Raw genomic sequence first — 9552 nt, 5'->3', positions numbered from 1 at the left:
GTAGTCCATGCCCTCCAGAAGGAGTCTCAGAGGAAAAACCACAACAGGGAAAAAACCTCTAGGCAGGAACTCCAAGGAGCAGGAAAAAGAGCAGCAGGAAACCAGGACTCCAACGACTGGAACAACAGGAAGCTTCAGAGACAACGAGGAGGAGCAACAAGCAGGAGCGAGGACCACCACCAACAGGAAGTGTTGCAACGCAAATAAGAGAAGAACCCAAGATCCTAATATATACCGACGGACAGGAAGTAACAAACAGAAAAAAGGAAAACGCCATATTGGATTGGGAAAGTGCCATCGAGAAAACTTGGACAGAACGCCATCTTAAAAAGGGAAAAGGAAAAAGTAAATAGTGCATGCTGAGAAAAGAATAGTATTCTGGGAAAGCGAAAATATGGCCCTAATGTCCAGGGGAAAGAACAGCCCAAGAACCCAAGAACAGCTAAGCAATTATGTGTGCGTTGTGGGGAACACCTGTGACACAAGAGCAGGGCGGAAGTACCCGTGGTAAGATCTGCGGCCTGACTCTGGGCCACCCAACCTTGCCACCAGAAAAAGGAGAGTCGCTGCAGCCAGGCACATGACCTGTGGCAGGCCTGACGGGCCGAGAAATTGACCACAGGCCAAGAATGTAACGCTGCAGGTTGAAAACCCATCCGCGGCATAACAATATGTTGGTGCAAACACATTTGTGAATTTAACTCTTGTAAGAAAGTGTGAAGATGGATGGTGTGATTAACAGTGTTAAATCATTCATTTTTATAACAGCTTTGTTAATCAATTTTGAACATGGGTCTGCCAATAAAAGAGAATGCATGTAGCTTTATACCACAACTAGCTGATGAGCTCAGAGGGTTAATGAAACTGACATATATATAAATTCACCAGGAATTATTTACCTCTGTTACAGGGAAACATCAAGACATGGACGGGCATCCTAGTGGAATCCTGGTGAAGAGTTTTTCATTCTGTGGCAGCTTCTGCGTGGGCCCCCTCTCTTCGAAGGAGCTGTTCTCCTGTGTTGAGTACAGAAGCAACAGCTTCCTTACCTCACTGTTGAAAGCAGTGATATGTCACACTGGCGACATATGGACCAAGGGAAAAGCCTGCGACGATGATTTCAATTTCGAGGGATCTGAATGCAGCAACGGTGAAGAGACCAATATATTGAAGTTGTCTTTTGTGAAGAAACCGTGTTTGCCAAGGTGGGACATTAGGTATGGCCCAAGTCACATTGTCTCTTCAATTAATCATCTGATAATTGGGGGAATCATGGTAGTGTTTTCTTTTCAATTGGAGTAGCCATGTGGGGACGGGCACACAAATCACAACCATGTCTGACAGTTAGCCAACAGGACATGGCAGCCCTGTTGGTGCTGGTTGCGTTCAGAGCTAAATCAGTTGAACCAGCAAAATAATAAGTGTTGCACACACCAGCTTTGCATAAATGTAAACAGTGACACACACACTTTTATTGAGTATTGTGATATAATCATGACACGCACCAAGAGTACAATGGTACTCCCACCAAGTCTGTTCATATGCGTACATCTCCAAGTATACCTAGTGCAGTATCTTTCAGGTTGTCCAGTCAAAGGACTGTTTAATGTGCACAGCTGATTCAAGGTACGATAGTGGCAGCCTGAGTGTGTTATCAAGTGGTGATATGTACACAAGTATTAACAATAATTTTCCAGGTAATTCATTCAATTTATTGAGCTTCACCAAGTGTTGTTTCAGTTCTTGTGGTGATGCACACATCATAAGCAAAATGCAAGATCTTGTACACTCCAGTATAATTAAGCGACAGTCACTTTACAGTCCATAGGATATTTAGTGTGTATTATTGTAATCTCTTCCAATACTCTTACAATGGAGGCTCACTGAACATTTCTCTTGATTTCATAAACAGTACTGTGGGCATTTACATGTGCAAGAGAGGTTCTAAAGTGTAAAATAAAAAGTAACAAAAAGAAAGTAGATCATCTCCATTTTCACATCATGATGGGGAGCCACTCTTGGAATACTTTCAGTGGGTTTGAGAGCTGTGTTGAAGCCATAGAGGGGGAAGCTTATACCAATAAATGGAAATTGCAATTGCTGAGACAGTGTCTATGAGTAGAGGGTCATAGAGTATTACAACATTTGACACCAGTGTTGTTGGAAAATGATGAGGATTAAATATATCCATCTGAAATTTCATTGAGACAACTAGAGTTGAAGTTTGGAAAACAACAGAATTATTGCCAGGCATATGTTCCTGGGCATAGAGCAATTGTCTAACAAATCAGTGGGTATGTATACAAATGAACTGTGAGTCTTCTCAGCCAAATGCAACTCCAGGTACTTCAAGGTCAAATTATACAAGGCCAATTTGTGCACAGAACAAGCAATGTCAAAATAAAAGAACAATTTTTAATGGGGTGGCTCAGAATAAGACAAGACAATAGCAATTGCACAACTGTTTCAGGAGTTGACCATAGAGCCAAAATAACTAATTCATAAGGAAAGTTCCAGTGTTCAAGTACTTAAATTGCAAAATCAGAGTAAGCTAAATGACAGTCAGTCAAAGCAACATTCTGATAGTGATAAGTGTAAAGGATGGGTGGAAGAGACCCTATTTGTTTTAATTGTGGTATTCCTGGCAGTAACCCCTTCTGATAAATTATACCTGGCAATATGACAAGAATGTGTTTGTATTGATTTGAGTGTATTTTTTAACATTTCATTTTATTGTTCTATGCATTTTGCCATAACAAAATACATTTTTGAACATACAAATATAATTAAAAGAGGTAATACATCACCTCATTAAAATTTTTAAGACATTGAATAATAGATAGTAAAAAAGTGCAGATTAAAAATCAATTATTTTTCCTTTCCCCCTCATAATTTATGCACTTCAGACATACATAGAAACTGCATGATAGATCTATGGATTATCTGTCCTATAACAGAGAGCTAATGTATCTGTCTCATTTGAAACTTTGTTGGTGGAAAATAAGGGGGAAAGCCATTTCATACACAGGCCCCCTTCATTTAGACAAAATAACATCAAGTGTGTGACAGTTTCAATTTTCTCACTGGCACAGTCACACAATTCATCAATCTCTTATTCCTTGCTCCATTTGGCAACATAGGCCTTCTACGGAAGGGTCCCCAGGCTGAATTTTACATGTAATGAACGCCGTTCCTCAGGGTAGATGTCATACAAATAAGGTTCACAGTCAACAACAAATTTGTGCTTTAAAACATGTGTACCAGGACCCCCCTCTTACTAGACTTCTATTGTTTGATTTTTATATTGCCATTAAGCCTTCTTACTCTTAGTAATTAATTCCCCATTCGTTGCTGTGGGACTCACAAATTAAATCAAGTTTCATCTGTTTTAAAATGCTGCAAACATAGTTCCGCGAGAGCTTCCAAGACAGTCCGGAATAATGGACTACCTCCTTTATGGCATCCAAATAAATGCCCACTAATCGGTTTCTCTGAAGGCGAACCAAATAAATTATTGGAGCTAAGGCAATAATATCAGAAATAGGTTTAATACCCAGTTGCAAATATAGCGCTGCTAAAGGCCTGGCATGACCCAACATCAATATTGCTCTCAGGAACCTGTTTTGAATTTTGTGGAGTATAGAGGAATATGCATACCCCAGATATCTGCTCCATATGTTGCTGCTGTGACTGCCTTTGCTCTATAAACATGTAGTAAAGAACTCCGGGCCAGATGTATCAACAAACCATTTTGCGATTCTCTAATAGCGATTTTTAAGAAATCGCTATTTCTGAATCGCAAAACGGTATGTATCATATTTGCGATTCGGTAATAGCGATTTCTTAAAAATCGCAAATGCTATTACCGAATCGCAAATTGCGATACCAGCCCCATTCGCACCTATGGGCCTACAGGCCCATATTTGCAAATTTTCTGCAGTTCCCAAATTACGAATTCCTAACTGGAATTCGCAAATTTGGGAAATGCAAAACCCAGGGTGCTGGGGGCCTAATGCCCCCTCTGCTGCAGCCCATGAGTTTTTTTAAAGACATGTAAGCCGCACAACATGCCAAATGGGCGTGTGGGTGTTAAATGTCAATTTTAAAAATGCATTTTTCATGTATTTAAAAAATTTGCACATGCTTACCGCCAAGTTCACCTTGGTGGTAGCAGCGATTCCTTAATGCCCAATTCACATTAAGGAATTGCTTGTTACATGTGGTTTAGAAATCGCAAATAAGGATTCCTTATTTGCGATTTCTTATTTAGAGAATCGTAATTTGTGATTTTCTAAATGGGCTCGCAATTTTAAGGAATCGCTATTTTAGCGATTCCTTAAATTTGCGTTGCACATGCCTTTCATAAATATTGAAAGGCATTTTTGCATTCACAAACGGCCATTCGCACCGTTTGCAAATGCAAAAATGGATGATACATCTGGCCCTCAGTGATGAATATGTAAATTATGTGTGGCCAAAGCTCACAATTCTGTATGTGTAGGAAAAAGAATAGAGGATATGGATGGTACCAGTATGCCAGTAATAGTGATATGAACATGAATGGCCAAATCAGAGAACTAACTTGTAAAGATGATAAAGTGACTGAAGAGTTGATTTTAGAAATACAAGAGGTTGGAGATGTGACAAAGGATACTCCTTTATGCATGATTAAAATTGGTGGCCAAAACATATTGATAATGGCTGATTAATATGCCATATATACATTAATTGGTGATGACTTGTTGCCAATATTTCCAGGGGTTTACTTGAAGACTCTGATGTTCAGATAGTGGGTTATGGTATTAAACCCACCCATTCATGTGGAGTGATATTTTACAACTATACTGTAATTCAGGCAATAGGCCACAGTGGTCAAATTTTATGTGCTCAAAGGAGGTTTGTTCTTATTGAGTTGGAAACAAGTAAGGAAGCTTATGATGTTACTTAATCGAATCATCTGGGCCAAAGGTTAGCCTATAGTGATCTTGTTGTTGATGTGCATGTGGAAACGGTGGTACAGCAGTGTATTTTTAACCACTCTAGAGTTGCTAAAGGGTTTCTTTCAAAGGAGTATACTCCAGGAAGTGGTGATTCCTAAAACTGAAAGTACATAACGTACACGTTTAAGTAAGAGAGGTTTTGAGAAAAGAATTAGACTGTTTATGTAAGGAGAGCACATTGTAGGAATAAAGGCGGTCATTACAACATCGGCGGTAAAAGCCACTTACCGCCGTGCAGAAGACCGGCAACACACCGCCGCGGCTGCGGAATTCCGCCACAGCTATTATGATCCACATTTCGGAATCTGCCAAAATTCAGACACTCACACAAGTCCGCCACACCAAAGGTCAGTGATAAACTGGCGAAAACAAAACCTCCACCGTCACGCCAACAGAAATACGCCCACACTATCACGACCCACGAATCCACGCAGCGGTCTTTCAACCGCGGTATTCCATTGGCGGTACACACCGCCGCGCTCAAAATACACACACTCTTACAAAACACAGCCACATTGGACAATTCGAAATACACACACCTGATACACATACACACACCACTCCCACACACACAATACTATATAAAACACACACCCACATCACACACAAACCCCTACTACCAAAAATTCAGAACGAAGCACAGAGAGAGACACCACCAGCAAGTACACAGCATCCACAGGCACATAACACCAGCAACCACACAACTTCCACGCACCTCACACAACACACCACTACATATCACCACACTTATCACCACACTCACCACCCCACACATCACCCACACCACCCCATGGCACGGCAAAGACACCCCATGTTCTCGGAGGAGGAGCTCAGGGTCATGGTGGAGGAAATCGTCCGGGTAGAGCCACAGCTATTTGGATCACAGGTTCAGCACACCTCAATTGCAAGGAAGATGGAGCTATGGCGAAGAATATTCGACAGGGTCAACGCAGTGGGACAACACCCAAGAAATCGGGAGGACATCAGGAAAAGGTGGAACGACCTACGGGGGAAGGTGCGTTCTGTGGTCTCAAGACACCACCTGGCGGTTCAGCTGACTGGTGGCGGACCACCACCACCTCCTCCCCCACAACTAACAACATGGGAGGAGCAGGTCTTGGCCATTCTGCATCCTGAGGGCCTCACAGGAGTTGGTGGAGGAATGGACTCTGGTAAGTCAAATCTTAACTTTTACATCCCCCACCCTACCTGCATGCTATCACATACCCCCACCCTCGCCCTCACCCCTATCACTCCAACTCCTCACAAATGTACCAATATCACAAACCACCCATCCCAACACCAAGCCCTGCATGCAACAACAAAGCATGGACACCAATCACTAAAGCATGCCCACTGCACATACCCATACAACCCCCTAAACCATCATCACACAAGGTCCCACACAGGAATGCTAGCACTGGGGTACACGGTCACCCACCCATTGCACACCATGCAATAATCATGCCTTTACACCCCTGCAGGACCACTACCCAACGTCACCAGACAGGAGGGTCCAGACATGTCCACTCCACCCACAAAAGAGGCCCACAGTGATGACAGCAGCTCTGTCCAACTGGATCTAGATGACCAGCCCGGACCATCGGGGACCTCTGGACAGTCGGTTCCCCTCACACAGGCACAGGCCACCACAGACCTTCCCCCCTCTGGAAACACCAGCACAGCACCCACCCAGTGGGCCCATACCTCCGTCCCCAGGACATGTCAATCAGCTGTGTCCACCACTACAGGGAACCCAGGATAACCCACCACCCCAACAACAACAGGGACCTGGGGGCAGTGGCAGTGGGCACACGGTCCAGGGGACGGAGGCCCAGGAACACAGGGGAACTGGGAGGGCTGCCGTGCGACAGGGGGCGGACAGGCCAAGGGAACCCACTCTCCACGAGGCCCTCTCCTCCATCATGGGAGCATACCACCACTCCCAGGAGACGATGGCAACGGTACTGGCCAAGTTTCAGGAGACCCAGCGCATGCAGGAGGAACAATATATGGGCTTCAGGGAGGAACTCAGAACCATCAGCTCCGCCCTGGGCACCATCGTAGGGGTGCTGAAGGAACTACTTAACACCAGGAGGGACACTGGGGCACTCCAAGGGGCCCCTGACACTAGCATGGACGATGAACTGCCCACCACCTCCGCCGGCGCTAGTGGACAGGACGCCCCGCCACAGGACCACCACACCAGCACCCCACCCCCTGCAGACAGAGAACCACCCCGCAAACGGTCCCTGAGATCCAGGAACAAGACAGAGCACGATGCCAAGACCCCGGCCAAGAAATTAGACCACCCTGATTGTCATCCCACTTTGTCACCCTGTCCATAATTAAACTGCCCCAGCTCCACTTCCAATGCCCATATGGGCAATGCACCTGTGAGACTAATAGACTGGACACTCCTCCGCCATCACCCCTCACCATTTAACTTCCTCCTCCAATATTTTGCTTTTAAATAAACACACCTAAAGCACAAATTGATCGGGAGTCTGTCTGTGATTTTCAAAATAGTGTATTTGCAATTACAGTGACAAAATGTTCTTGAAATAGTAATGTTAACATACCTATGTCACACAGCTCTAGTCCATGAGGAATCTAAGCAGATGACACACAGTGGGACCCACATCTGTGAAACCGTAAGGGAAAGTGACTACTCAGTGACCATACACTGGTTAAAAATGACAGACAGTATAGAGGTAGTAGTTGAAAAGTACATGTAGTAGGCAGGAATGTATTCTCACCTGTGTTTCACTGGAAATATTGCTGGATCACTGAGTCCCTGTTCTGCATGTCTTCTTCCTCTGCTTCATCCTCATCACTGTCCACAGGCTCCACAGCTGCCACAACACCGCCATCTGGACCATCCTCCTGCAGAAAAGGCACCTGTCGTCGAAAAGCCAAGTTGTGAAGCATACAGCAGGCCACGATGATCTGGCACACCTTCTTTGGTGAGTAGAATAGGGATCCACCTATCATATGCAGGCACCTGAACCTGGCCTTCAGGAGGCCGAAGGTCCGCTCAATCACCCTCCTAGTTCGCCCATGGGCCTCATTGTAGCGTTCCTCTGCCCTGGTCCTGGGATTCCTCACTGGGGTCAGTAGCCATGACAGGTTGGGGTACCCAGAGTCACCTGCAAATGGCGAGGGACAACTGTTAGACACACACTAACCTGTAGGGATAACCCCAGAAAACCATTCCCACTGTCTTGCTTCCAGGGGCTCACCTAATAGCCACACACAGTGCCTCTGGAGTTGACCCATCACATAAGGGATGCTGCTATTCCGCAGGATGTAGGCATCATGCACTGAGCCAGGGAACATGGCATTCACATGGGAGATGTACTGGTCTGCCAAACATACCATCTGTACATTCATGGAATGATAACTCTTCCGGTTTCTGTACACCTGTTCACTCCTGTGGGGGGGTACCAAAGCCACATGGGTCCCATCAATGGCACCTATGAAGTTGGGGATATGTCCAAGGGCATAGAAGTCACCTTTCACTGTAGGCAAACCCTCCACCTGAGGGAAAACGATGTAGCTCCGCATGTGTTTCAACAGGGCAGACAACACTCTGGACAATACGTTGGAAAACATAGGCTGGGACATCCCTGATGCCATGGCCACAGTTGTTTGAAAAGACCCACTTGCAAGGAAATGGAGCACTGATAGACCCTGCACTTGAGGGGGGATTCCTGTGGGATGGCGGATAGCTGACATCAGGTCTGGCTTCAACTGGGTACACAGTTCCTGGATTGTGGCACGGTCAAACCTGTAGGTGATTATCAAATGTCTTTCCTCCATTGTCGACAGGTCCACCAGCGGTCGGTACACCGGAGGATTCCGCCATCTCCTCACATGTCCCAGCGGACGGTGCCTATGAAGAACAACAGCAACCACAGAGTCAAACAACTCAGAGGTACGTACCCACAGTTTACACAGAACACCAATCATACACAATAGGTGGCCTGTATGTGTGTTGAGACTAGGCCTAGGTATGTGTGACGCAGTTGAAAATTAGGCCATGTGGGCCCCTGAAATGGCAGCTGCCTGACCTCTAAAGTGGGACAATGGGATGTGAGGTAACTGCGCTGGCGTTGTACACCGTCGCGGTAGGCGGTCGAAGACCGCGGCGCAATGCTGCATTGGTTAACATTGGACCCTATGGGTCCCAGGAGCCAATGACGATGTACGCCGGCGGCGATGGTACGCACCGCCGCGGACGTGACTGCCATTTTCTATCTGTTCAATCACTCAATACCTGATCTTCGACAGGAGAGGACCTACACTGCAAGTGCTGCTGTGACCTCGGTCTGGAAGAGACAATGGCTCATGCGTCTGGGGAAAGGGCCCCTGCCTTCACATCGGAGGAGTTGGAGAAGCTCGTGGATGGGGTCCTCCCCCAGTACACGCTACTCTACGGTCCTCCAGACAAACAGGTAAGTACACAGGGAGCATGTCGTATGGGCTATGCCTGTGTGGAGAGGGCTGGATGTAAGAAGGAAGGGGGCAGAGTTCTGCGTGCATGAAAGAC

General features: G+C 45.8%; 1 long non-coding RNA gene across 1 annotated transcript in view; it reads left to right on the top strand.

Annotated features, from left to right (window-relative positions):
* The first annotated feature begins 759 nt into the window (after window positions 1–759).
* The window catches only part of LOC138301870 (uncharacterized), a 112067-nt gene continuing 103274 nt past the window's right edge, over window positions 760–9552 (top strand). Inside the window, exon 1 of the long non-coding RNA XR_011205133.1 lies at window positions 760–1217. This is a non-coding gene — a long non-coding RNA (uncharacterized lncRNA). The remainder of the gene's footprint in view (window positions 1218–9552) is intronic.

The sequence above is a fragment of the Pleurodeles waltl genome, chromosome 6, assembly GCF_031143425.1.
Source record: "Pleurodeles waltl isolate 20211129_DDA chromosome 6, aPleWal1.hap1.20221129, whole genome shotgun sequence".
Classification (NCBI taxonomy): domain Eukaryota; kingdom Metazoa; phylum Chordata; class Amphibia; order Caudata; family Salamandridae; genus Pleurodeles; species Pleurodeles waltl.
Note: the sequence above shows the minus strand (reverse complement) of the source record. Positions and strands in the feature narration are given on the sequence as shown.